Consider the following 14,043-nt stretch of genomic DNA (forward strand, 5'->3'; position numbering starts at 1 on the left):
CAAAAGACAAAAGTATCCCTTTAAATAGTTTGTGAACCCTCTAGTGGTGCCCACTGTGTTCTACAAACAAGCCAGAACTGCAGTGAGTGTATTTATATAGAAATAGGCCTTGCATGTGATTGAGAAAACAGTTATTTGGCCCTACCATGCCCATGTGGTTTCTTCATACCAATATTGTTGTACAAAGGGCAAAAGACAACAGTTATTCACAGAGGTAATAGAGGAGAAAAAAAGAGAAATCAGAATTGCTACAAGTAGAAGTCACCTATTTGAAGGGAAAAGGAAGACAAGAGAATTAGGGCAGTCAGGTCTGAACTTGATTTCATTCAGAAACAAGACACAAAAGGACCAGCTTTATATGAAACAACAGCTTTATGAGCACAGCAATAAAGCGATACCCATGCTTGTATGGCTAACCAAAAGAGAAAAATTCTGAGATAAAGATGGACAAAACCATGTGTGCACAAATATCTTGTAATGAGGTGCACCAATATTGCAATTTCAGGTTTTGAGTGTGCAAACAGGTGAATAGGCACATTTTAGGTAAGTACATTTTTGAAGGCCCTTTGAAAATGTGAGTATTTATTACACACAGACACACACATTGTGCAGTGAGGGCATTCGTGAACTAGCCTCTCCCTTTAGGAGAAAAGGTGCAAATCCTAAATTAATTGCAAATCATGAATTAATTAAACCTCTTCCCTAGTAATCATCAGAAGCTGTAATCGTCACTGCAAATGATGTGTTCACTTTAAGGATCTGAAAGTTGACTTAGATAATACTTCTCTAGAGGACTTCACCCAGGGTTATACATATAATTACCTTTTCTAAAACTACATTAAAAGAACAAAGTTGCAAAATCAAGCACTCAAAAATTAGGAAATGCCTTAATTTTGCCTGTGGCACCTTAATTCAGCCCCATTGTATATATGCATTATGAGGTAGTCTTTAATTACATGATCATATAACCACATTTTCCATAGGAAGCCATGGAAGTCATTGGAAAGATTTCCTTAGGACTTGATTTCCAAGGGGTTTGGATCAGGCCCATTGTTTCTTTTGGGACTATTGATTTTTAGGTCAAATAGCATTGTAAAAATGGCTGCTGGCATGTCACCACTGAAGATGCAGGTTAGATATCAACTTGTGGGAAGGAGTAACAGCTGCCATGAACAGCGCCTATGCTATTGCTAGTCTGGTGCAGTTATGCAAGATATCTAACTAAGCAACTCTGTCTCAGTCAGTGAGTTGATGCCCAATCCTGCAAGCTGATCTAGACTCCTGTGCCCATGTAGAGCCCCAATGATCTCAGTGGGACTCCAGGAGCATCTGTTTGTATGGATCACCTTGCAGGACTAGGGCCTGTGCCTGGCACATTCCAATTCCGGGGCTTGAAATAAAGTTCTATCAAACCAAAATCTGACGGTTGATAATAGGTTATATTTTGGATTCTCTTAGACGAGAAGTAAAACAAAATGCAGATGGTTACATTCTTCAGAGGAGATTTTGCCAACAGCAAAATTATCTGTAATTGTTTTGAGCATACAGAAAGGAGACAACCCATAATGTATCTAGACACTGACATACCGCGTTGATTAACATGGAAAACAGCTAGTACAATAAAGGTTACTTCAAGGCTGCAGGGGAAAAAACAACTTTTGCTTTTTGGCTCACAGAGACGATTTTCCACCAGAGATACTGCACAGTATCTGCAAAAGCTGTTCAATGTCACCTTTTATTTAATCAATATTTAGACAGGCTTTTCATTAAAAACAAGAATTCTTCCTGTAATGTAATATCAACTCCAGTCCTCTCGCCTTCATTTTCGCTCTTTGTTTCAGAGTGAACACGCACTGTATTTAACTAAATAAAGTTTATTGCCAGGGAAATTAATTCCAATCATGGAAGCAAACATTTTCCAGAATTAAAAGGCAATACGTAACCAATGCAATAGGATATAAGCCGCAGCTCTATTAGCTCTCGGTCTGTCATAGCATTCTCCAGGGAGAAGGGACTCTCGGGTTTCAGTGAAATGCTCTTATGGAACAACGAAAGCCAGGATTTTCAGAAGAGTCTAATGGAGTCAGGTGGCCAGATCAGGCAGGCCATTCATCTGGTTTTAAGGCAGGCAGTTCTGGGGTTTTATGGAGGCTTGCCCCCCGTCCGATATTGCTATCAACCAAGGCATGATTTTGTCCAGTTTCATGCAGGAAGAATGCCGCTTTGAAGAGTGTGCTGCTCCAGCCCACCAGCATGACTTTGCACACGATCAGGCTAGCAGGGCCATGGTGATGTGCTCTTTAAATGGCACCCTCCTGTAGTTCTGGTAAAGCAGGACTGGAATGCCAGTACTGGCCACCCTAGCCCAGATCCCATCAAAATTCCTTGGGAGTTGGGTGCTTCATTCCCTTCAGCCCCTTTGAAAAACCCAGCATAAAACAGCAACATGCTGGATTCAGGATCTTATTCTGTTTAACTCCATGTTTCTCTCTCTAGCCTACTGCTTGTTAGATCCCTACAGGGTCTACATGCTGGCTGTATGTCACACTCAACCCTGTGCCACACTCCTTACTGTCTCATGACATGCACAGTGCCTGAGCTGACCCTAACTTGGACGAGGTTCTCTCCAACACAACAAATGCAGGGCCTCTCTCCCACACCTGTGACTGGATGTCCCTAACAGGACACCCAATGACCATGACGGTCTTCTTGTAACCCCTGCTCAGGCTGTTAGAACCCCTTTCTCTTTTATGAGGCTCTGCAACCTTTCTTGATCCTATTACATGCATCAGGAGGCCACATGGTGGAGCTTTCCAAATAGAAAGCAGGAGAGGACATTTAGGGCCTGATCCAGAGCCTATTGAAATCAAAGGGAGTCTTTCCATTACTGCAAAGGGCTTTGGATCAGGCCCTTAGAGAATTCTGGCTTTGTTGAGGCCCTGTGGCTCCAATCAGATGGGAGTATGGACAGCAGACTGTGCAGGCTGTTCTGGCTGGCATATCAGGTGGGTCAATGAGACATGAAAAGGACGAATGTGTGGCTGAATAAGCCTATGTCTGCCTTTGATGTCCAGAGATATACAGGCTAAAGGGGCGATTTTCTAAAGCAACTAAGTGTTTTAGGAACACATGTTCAATTGAAAGTCAGTGGGGTTTATGTGCCTAAATCCCTTGGTGCTTTAGAAAATCTCCCCCTCAAGGTCATTTGAAAAGTTACTAAGGTTCCCAAATTGCCAACGAGAAATGGTTACGAGAAGGTTAGGGAGGGGACTTGATCACAGTCTACAAGTACCAACCCATGGATCTTTCTAATAGGAGAGGGCTCTTTAATCCCGTGGGTCTCAAACTTTTCTACTGGTGACCCCTTTCACATAGCAAGCCTCTGAGTGTGACCCCCTTTATAAATTAAAAACACTTTTTAATATATTTAACACCATTATAAATGCTGGAGGCAAGCGGGGTTTGGGTTGGAGGCTGACAGCTTGCGACCCCCAATGTAATAGCCTCGTGACCCCGAAGGGTCCCGACCCCTAGTTTGAGAACCTCTGCTTTAATCTAACAGACACAGGTATGAGATGCGGTGACTGGAAATTGAAGCTAGACAAAATCAAAGTGGAAATTGGCACACATTTTTACCAGCAAGGGTAACTAACCACTGGAACAACATATCAAAGGATGTGGTGAATTCCCCATCACTTGGGGTCGTTCAATGAAGAGTTTAAAAGACTTTCTACCTCAACCAAAAGTTCTAGGCTTGATACAGAAATTACTGGGTGAAAGTCTACAGCCTGTGTTCATCAGGAGTCCAGAACAGATGATCCAATGGTCCCTTCTGGACTTAAAAAAAAAATCTATTAAATTTGCCCTAGAAGAATTGTAACTTTTCCCCCCCTTTTAATACCAGTCACTCTGTCTAAGGATTGGCCACAGAGAGCCTAATAAACCATTTGAATCTGTTTATATTATTTCTTTATTGTCTTGTGAAGTGCCTAGGGGCCTTTACTATGTGAGGACCCCATTGTGCTAGTCACTGTACATACACATGGTAAATGGCAGTCCCTCTATCAGTTTGCACAATGCACATTTTTGTGTCTGAATTGAGTAAGTCTATGTTTAAAAATCTGTGCCATTTAAAGCTATGTGATGCCGAGAGATTTATAAATTTCTAAACCTACTGAACTCTTTGAAACCTGATTCTTTGCAATTTCCTCTTTCTTACTGTGAACTGTTGAGCTGTGACAAGCTATTCAGCTCAACGTATTTAACACTGTATCCATCCATCACACAACACTATGTGACAGAAATATGCCTGATTAGAATTATTTGTTCCTTCTCTTATATGCCAGAGGATAACACAGGCATGACACAAAGTCGCTGGCTGGAGTTATAGCACATGGTTGGTTAGTAGAATGCTGCCATCTTCTGGTTAGAAGAAGTCAGGATGCTAAAGAATGCATGAAACTTTTATGAGAGACACAAGGTGGGTGAGATCATATAGTTTATTGGACCAGCGTCACCTGAGCGAACAGAAGTTGGTCCAATAAATGATATTGCCTCACTTACCTTGTCTGTCTCATATCCTGGGACCAACACAGTTACAATGCTAAAAACAACTATGAGTCTTTTTGGTGACTGAACCATAGTCTAGAGACTAGACCTAGATAGTCCTACTCTCTGTTCATTGTGTCATACTTTACAGTATCCAAGCAGTATATGAGGTGCTGTAACAGAGACCTCATGAGACACAAACCAGGCATGAATCTGTCTCTTTCATTCAGTAGTGAAGTGGTGACTCCTTTCATAGCTCTCATTTTCCCATTGGATACAACGTCTCTAGTGAGGTCATAACTAAGTAACTTGTATGGAAATGCTCAGAGTTATAAACCTGATTCAATATAAAAGGTACCAGTTACTGTACTCAATAAGCCAAATAAATCAGTCAGCCCAGCTACTTGTCAAAAGTATATTCTGCCATTTACTGTGGATGTATATTAATTAAATTCTTCAATTCTAACTTTACTCAAAGCTAAGCAAATTAAAGTATAAATCTGACCAGATCGTCAACTGGTGAAACTTGGTGTTCCATTGATTTCAAGAGAGTTTCTGTTGATTTACAACAGCTGAGGATCTGGTCCATTATTTCACTTTCCCAGCTAGGAAATCTTGTTTCTTTTACATTCTTTGTGTTAGTTTAGACAGTTGGGCATAGTTCCTCCTTACTAGACAATGAATACAGAGGGATGCTAGAAATCTGTGAGCGATTATTCCCTTCTACAAGGGGAGGCAAGAATGGACTTGGGCATGTGAAACCTAACTCCAACGAACAGCTATTCATCTGCAGAGCCAACCAAATGAGTGCTCTCTGTCTCAGTAGAAGTGGGAGAGGAGATAAGAAATGGGGATCAGAAATTTGCTCTCCTGCATCAGTTTAGATGCTTAAAATTTCTAAACAGAACACGAAATAAATAATAAAAATAATCTGAAATAATTTAGGACCCTTTCTCTAAGGATCTCAAGACACTTTAAAAAAAATTAACTAATTAGAACTTAATTCATTGATCAAAATGTAAGTTCTATGAAGGCTACTATCTCTGAGACATTTAGGTTAAAATACATGTTCCTGTTACAGATCACAGTGGAGACATTACCGATTAATGTCAATTAACTCTCAACCAGTACCAAAGGTACAAAACGAAGAACTGTCTGCCACAGCACTTTGGCAGGTCATGTAGCGAAGGATTAGGTGTGACGCTTTCTATGATCCCCTCATGTAGCTGAGGCTCTCATAAGTGACAGCACATGGCTGTCAAAAATATTATGGTACCTCAAGGGACAGGAAATACAATACTTAGATATCTCCTGAAAAAATTCAAACCTACACTTTATCAAAGAGAAAGATAAGATCCAAGAAAGGAACTGGAGAATGAATTGAGGGCCATAAACTCCTAGCTGACTTAAGCAGCCTCAGAACAACTGTACCAGTACCTACAGCTCCTGAAAACTGCCTCTAAAAGCATCTCAGAGCACTTATCTGAGCTGTCAGACAGCTGATCCCCAAGCACTATTATAACTAAAGCTGTTCAAAAAATGTCCAGCAGAACAGTTTTCTGTTGGAAAATACTGTTTGAAATGTTTCATGGAATGTGTCAATTTCAGCAATATTTCAACTTACTTGCTTGTTTCATTTTATTCTGAGTTTAGAAACTGAACCAAAATGATGTTTAAAAATTAACTTTGAATTCAATGTTATATATTATATTATATTACATATACACACATATAATTACATTTTGACATCAAAACATTTGTAAAAGGATTGTTTCAATGTTTCAGGAAAAAAAATTCAGAATTTCTGATCCTCAATAAGTTTTGAAGTTTCAACTTATTCCAGTTCAGAAAAAGTTTGGTGAAGGGTCTGAACACTGAAATGCTTATCTAAACTTTAAGCAGGTTTCTCAGCCTTATGGTTCCTAACCCAGGAGCACTGGAAGCTCCCTAGAAGTGGGGGGCGGCCCCGCTGGTTGCCAGAACTTGGCCCCACCCTGCCCCTTCCCCTGAGGCCCTGCTCATTCCTCTCCACCTCCTCGCCCTTAAGGAGGGTAAAAAGTGATGGGGCCATGGCCCCCTGCCCCCCCCCCCATTCCGGTGCCCCTGTCCCATACCAGCCCTCACTGGAAAAGAGAGTAAATGCTCCATGCAAGGCTCAAGAAAAATCTAAAAATAAATATTAAAAACTGCACAGTCCATCTGGCAAGGTCTGCTAGAGGAGAGAGAAAGAACTGGCAAGAGTAATCTGGAAAGTTCCCCTTTCACAGGGGAATGAAATCACTCAGTATCCTAGCATTACTGTCTCCAGCTTCTGGCAATGTATCACTGCACTGAATGTCTGGAGTTGGTATAAAAGCATGTCAGGAGAAGAATTATTAGCAATATTTTTGGACTTGGTATTCAGCATTGGAAGAAGAATTCTCTTGCAAATGACAGAGTGATGACATGCAGCTTGTTAAAAAATAAGTGTTTTTTATTATAGATGCCTATATATGCAAAACTAGGCTGATCAAAATATACAGTGTTGTCTGACTGGCGTTGATTGTTCATACCTCATTGACTGTAACAACTGAATGAAGTACCAAAATGCCATCATAACATTATAGGCCAAGATTTTCCAAAAGGAAAAGGAAACCTGCATTTAGATTCCTATATTCTTACTAGAGACCAAAATAAATGGCTTGATACTCAAAGGGGCTGAGTGCCCACTGACAACAATTTTGCCACAATATCATTTCAAAAAATACAACAACTGAGTAACAGCCAGTGTATGCCAATATATCTTGCTAGCACCTCTCTGAAACTACTATCTTGTTCTCCAGAATCTCAACTCAAAGACAGAAAGAAGCTGTTTGTGAAGAAAAATCTCAAAACTGTGTAGGAAGTGTAACCAATGTAGAGAGGTCTATGTGAATCTGTAGAGGGCATGGAACAATACCCCCACTTGATTTCCCCCAGTCAAGAAAGAGCCAAGCCCAAGGAGTCTATCAATGCCCTGGGTATATACAAGCCCCACCAAGAGGGAGCAAAGGAGCCCAGCTGAGCTCAGAGAGCTGCACAATCATGTTTTGAACATCTGCAGGATCTACTATGAATAGAGGCTTGTTTTGACAACTTAAATGGGGGGAGCTTATTTTGTGGACAAAGTTTGGAAAAGTACGACCTTTTTTCCCCTGCAATCTAGCCTCTGAAAAGAATGAATTACATACCTGAATTGAAGGCAATGCAACTTCTGTGTAAGGCTCTGCATATTGGTATTGGGATCTTATTTGGTTTTCCTTTATTAGAAATGCAGCCAACTGCATACATGATCTACAAATTGAGTATGCCCTCACCTGAATTCAATAGCACCCAATACTGCAAATCAGAGCAAGACCTCTGGAGAGGTTACTCTCAAGAGTTCTTAGCGTTCTTCCCATTACCACAAGCTGACCTAGATCCTAAACATGGCGGTGCATTACGTAAGAGAGCCGGTGGGGGGGTGGGGGTGGGGAATGTGGAAAGAGTGTCCATTGAGGTGTAAGTGCTGTAGCACATCTTGCTCCAGGCCATGTCAAAGTACCAGGTAAGTTCTCCCTTATGTGCCTTGTCACATTGTCTGCACAACATTGCTCCTGCATACATCTGTGCTCTTGTCTCTTATGTCCTACTTCGCCCACTTCAACAGTGATGCCAGTCCCTCCTCTTCCTTTGTTTCTTTCTCCCACTCTCCTTTTCATGCCATCTCTTACGCCTGAAACAACCTCTCTGGCCAGGGTGCCAGGTTCCCTCCCTCTCTTTATTCAAACACTAGATCATCCCGATTTCACTTTTTAAAAATACATGCATCCTCTGGGTCTCCCAGTGGGGTTTCTTTTGGTGTGTGCGTGCTTGTTTGTTTTGTTTGCCGTGGGTTGTTTTTTGTTATTGTTGTTGTTGTTGAGGGGAGGTTGTCTGTTAGTTAGATCTTTGTCTACGTTTTAGGCTATAAGATGTTTGGGACAAGAACTGTGTCTATTTGCCTCTTGTACAGAATCAAATACTTTGTCAGTGCTTAACTAAAAATAAAATAAATATTGCCTATTGACTAGGCAGTGTTGTGTTGCACACCGTAAGCGTCTTGCCACAAACACAAATCATTTGCACAATAGTGTTATGGTGCCGCTGGCTGTGTGCAGCGTTGTACATGTAACCCAAACCCAGCTTCTTGCAGATATCACGGCATGACATCTGTAATGTTAACTGCTGAAATGCATGCAGCTGGATGGGATGGTTGAATAGCCACACAGTAGGTAAACCAGTGATCAAGGCAATCATGGACCAGATTGACGGCTGGTGTGACTGTGTTTAAATGATCAGAAACCACTGTCAGTACCATGGAAAAGCACCACCAGATGTGAAATGCTATGCAGAAGTGTTAATATACCCAAAATAAAAAGACACAGATGGACTAACTGTGGGCGATGTGTGTGTCTCTTTGCTCTGTGCTAGTTACAGGGAGTTCCCCAGCTGTGAGCCCACACACATTGCTCCAGACACAGACAGCTAAACAGCTTCTCACAGACTGGGGTGTCAAGGTTATGAAGCCCTGCTCAAGGCAACCAGATCACTCCTAAATGCTGTCAGCCATTGACACGTGAGGCTACGTGTATTGTAGAGCAGTTTACAAGCGACGGGGGGAAGGGCATAGGGATGAGGACAGCATCCGGTGATCACAGATCACATGGAAGCAGTGTAGGCCGCAGCACTCTTAAAACAAGGGGTCAGCCAGTGCCAGGCGTAGTCCCCAGTTATCCCAGCTGCACTTACACAAGCACTGCAGCTGGCTAGGCAGAACTCACACCAGGCCACAGCGCAGCTGTAACCCATGGCAACTCCACCCGAGTGATATACTACACACAGATGAGCAAACCTACTTACCCCACCCCCATCCCCAATTCCTGAGCCTTTGCTCACCAAGCTAAACCAGCCTCTGATCACACCTTCTCCCCATGCTTTATGGCATTGGCCCAACTGCAAATGCAGACTACGGATGCCCATCTTCTTTGAGGTGCGGTCTGTGCTGATGAGCACCACGCCGACCTAAGTCAAAAGGGGCAAATTACTCATTGTAATGCACACAAATTCCATCTTCACGCAGGACCCTTTGGAGCAGTCTCACCTCCCTACACAGCATCATTTACCCATGTAACCTCCCTTCATCTTTTGATCCATAAATGCTAAACTTAATGACCATTTTTCATATTCACCCTATATCTGCAGGTGTTAACTGTTCAGTGTTGTACCCAAGATAGAAAATATGAAATCCAGTCCCTGGCTTTGATACAAAATACAAGAGTAATTCTTCAGAGATTCTAGGTTTCACTTTTTTCCTTCCTCAGCAATGTGTAATTACCCTGTAAAATCCTGTCGCTACCACCATCCACCCTGGAGTTGCTCAATTCTCTCTTTAACTAACAGCAGCCTCCTCAGGGCGAGTATTGCCTCTAGCTTTATGACACAGCTTATCTATCAGGCCAAAAATGCACTCAGGCCTTCAAACAAGGATCCCATTGGACCCCCTAACCAAAGCACGCATACACCTCCTAGGTGAAAAGGATTTTTTTTAAAAAATAAAAAAGGAAAAAAGTTAGTTCCCTAACAGAGGAAGACAGCTGAGACCGGGCACAGACGGTCTTAAGAGCAAACAATTAACATGAAGATGACACTGACACAGCCATCCAACTGCTCAGGATTCCTTCCCAGCTTAGAAAATAAAAATAAAGAATGGAAACATCTGGATTGGTGGGTTAGTGGCAGGGAACATACAGCCATGCAAAGGCTTTCTTTCATCATTCACTTCCTGCACCAGCAGCAAGGAGGGGCCAGAATGTTCACTCCATATAGATACGTGGATGTGCAGAGGATTAAAAGAAGCATCTCGGTTCATGCTCGAGGAGTGGAGTTAACAAGTTGCGAGACAACTAACATCCAGGCCTCCTTACAAGGGTAAGGTGGGGGTGGGAAGAAGAGAAAGTTTCTCCAATTCTGGGCTTATAGGGTCGGTGTTAAGCGGCTGTATAAGGAGGTGGGAGGGTCTCCAAGCTGCAGCCCAAACGCCAAACTGCAATTAAACAGCCCCTTAATTTGATCCCCGTGAGCCCAAGTCAGCTGGCGTGGCCAGCCATGGGGTTTTTATTACTGCGTAGACATACCCAGAGGGGCCATCATCCCACTCATGCTCACTCCCCCTCTAAAATGAAAAGAGAAGACCCACAAAATGATACTTTGCAGACACTTAAAATAGTTTTTGAAATAAATCCATTCCACGGAAGGAATGCTAATGCCCGCCCCCGGGGGAGACTGAAATGAAGACGTCAGGGTTTGCTAGTTTTTAATCCGAAGTATAATCATGGCAGTAGGAGGCAGAATACATCCAATCAGACCACTGAGTCCATCCCACCCCAAGGGCAAGGATGCCTGAGAGAGGGTGCATCAGACACAATCATACCATACTGGATTTAAGCCAACAGGTCAAGAATTCCCACTTACTATCATGGATAGTTAAGCAGTGTTAGTTTTGTTGGCCAAATTCCTCCCTGTGAAAAAACACTAGGGTTACACCAGAGATGAATTTGGCCCATTCTTCCCGTAATGCATTCAGTGAAAGCAGAGGGTCATTGTTAGGCAAGCTCCAGACTTAGGAGACCACGTCAACATATCCCCAAATGTACTGAACAAAATTCTGCTCCAGTCTATTAGAAGATTACCTCCATTGAGTTTTGTTCATCCTTTGAGTGACCAGATAAGGCGGCTTCACTCTATTGGCAAATGTAATTATCAAGGGCCAAATGTTACTCCAATGGGAGTAAATAGGTTTTGCACAAGATACTCAAGGGAGAAGTAAAACAGAACTTTTTATTCAGGCCACAGAGCATCAAGCTGGCTGGGCCACAGCAACTTGTCCCTGAGGTCACCTTACAAGGGGTGTTTTTGCCAGTGGATCCATGTAGAGGGAAGTTCTGGTGGCCAGCTGGCCTAGTGGTCAGCTCATGGCCTTACAGTTTGTGCCACTCTAGTCATCCAGAGGGGACTCCAGCTGCAGCCTCATTCACCCCCTTGTGCTCTGATTGGTCCCTCAGAGCTTGGTTACTACCAAGGAGCTTGCAGATGATAGGGGAAAACAAGGTAGGGGGACTGAGGCCCACCCACTCCACTGGGCCCTGACCCAGGGCCTTAGGGGACTCTCAAAGTGTCCAGCCCAGTTGCTGAGCTACCCCAAAATTGTGTTTCCCGTGGGTCACTTCCTCCTAGTCTGGAGTGCCTCAGTTTGGCGCATGGTCACAGGCTTAGTAGGCTCCCCTCAGTTTCTTAGCATCCAGTTCAGTCAGGCCCTAAGAGAGGGACTCTGACTGGCGCAGGGACCCGAGACTTTGCTGCTAGAGCAGCCTTCACAAAGCCATTGCCACTCCCTGCACAGCTCTCAGCATCAGTCTTGCTTCTTTGTGCCATATAGAGCTAATTCCTCCCTTCTCCTGGGCTATCAGTGTCCTTTTAAACTGTTCCTCCACAGAGAACATGCCTCCCGAGCCCAGCGTTGCTCTATTCCCTGCCCTGATTCAGTGTGGGCCTCATCACAATCCACATAGCTGTGAGCTCACTGGCCACACTCCCTCCCCTGGCCTACCCCAAACCCCCTCCTCACTGTGGTGCAGTGCAGCACAGAGAACCAACATGGAGCACTGATCCATGGCGCACAGACCCTGACAGAACCCCAGCATCATCTCCCACATGCTCCAGGCAACAGAGTCTGTGCCATTCCACCATTTTTTCAGACCTCATGAACTCATGTGGGGGGGAGGGAGGCTGGGTTTGCCCCTAAAGGAATAAAATATATACACCAGATCTAAAACCATTCATAAGTACTATTTATAATTAATTAGCGGATGTCTGGGCAGCATTCGCAGATACATGTTAGATGAGTGCTGAGTATCATTACAATTTTTGGAAAATATGGAGAAGCCAAATGGGATCAACATCCCAGCAATTCACTCATTATACTAGAACTAGATCAAATGAGATTCCTTTCCTACCCTCTTAAAGTGCTAACAAAATTGAACATAAGATTCTTGGAGCTTCAAAAGTGTCCTTCTGACTCCCCCTGGTGGTTAAAGAAAAATCTCATCTTCCCTGTGTCCAGATGAGTACTGATGCATCTGAAGAAGTGAGGTTTTTACCCACGAAAGCTTATGCTCAAATAATCTGTTAGTCTTTAAGGTGCCACTGGACTCCTTGTTGTTTTTGTGGATACAGACTAACACGGCTACCCCCTGATACCTGTAACAAGACAGTGCAGGTGTATTATAGCATGTTTCCCTCAAGGGCCATATACTTCTCTCAAACCGCATGCACAACTCCCCTTGGCATTAATGGAAGTTCTGGATGAGGAATGAAGACAGACTACAACTACATTTGTGTTCTCCTTATAATCATTCTTAAAGACACAGTAGCCAGCTTTTCTGCTTTGAATACTTGTTTACATGCGTTCCACTTCCGGTGCGCATGCACCACCGGAGACCAGAGGGCTCTGACAGCCAGCAGTGCTCATTGGTAGCACCTGATGACCCTAGAGCCCCTAGCCCTTTGAGGGTAGCCAGGGAGCAGAGCAACCAACTGACCCTCAGTCCCTTTTAACCACTCCTGGCTGTGAGATGGATCCAGGTAGCAGTGTCGACTCTTTTTTCCAAATGTAAATTTTATTACAATTTTGTAAATGGTTAATTACTGATTTAGATGAGGTATTTAGCATAGTGATTAGTATAGCGCTTTTAGGAAGTGTTAGCTTTTTCTGGGTTAGTTTTTGCTCTGTACAAGGGAATCAGGTGTGATGTTGCCCCCCACCAAAAAACTGTAAATTTTGAGAGTCCTCTGTGAAAAGTGTCCCAAGGATGGCTTTAATCTCCAGAGTTCTGCCTGCTCCTGCCTCTGTGGCGGCTGCAAGCAGTGACAGGCATCGCTCCTCTGAGGAGCACAGAGGAAGATCTCCTCACAAGACCTCCTCAGAGAGAAAAGGGGTTGGCTCACCCTTTGCTGTCTCCAGGAAGAAGAGAAGCAGCCCCTCGCTCCTCCTCTCAGTGGGAGGCAGCAGCCCAGAAGACTTCACAGGTGTCCATGTTTGCTGCTGTCTGCTGCCAGCTCCTCTGCTTTCTGGGACAGCTCCAAGCTGTCAGCCTGCACCACCAGCTCATTGTGAGGGTGCCCATCCTCCAACACCCAGGTCAGTTATAGACTCCTGCCATGCTGACTTGTGCTCATCCTCCAACACCCAGGTCAGTTACGGACCCCTGCAGCGCTGACTTGCTCCAGGCGTGCTCAGGGCAGCCCTGTCTGTGCCTTTGCATTTGGAGCCTGCTGCTGTGGCTGCTTTTAACATAGCAGCTCTGACTCCTCCAGCAGCGGAGCTACTACTGCCAGAATTAGTATCTCCAGGCAGCAGGGGCTTTGTTATTACCAGGTCAGCCTACGGCACCGCACCAC

This window comes from Natator depressus, chromosome 5 (genome assembly GCF_965152275.1).
Source record: "Natator depressus isolate rNatDep1 chromosome 5, rNatDep2.hap1, whole genome shotgun sequence".
In the NCBI taxonomy this organism is placed as follows: domain Eukaryota; kingdom Metazoa; phylum Chordata; order Testudines; family Cheloniidae; genus Natator; species Natator depressus.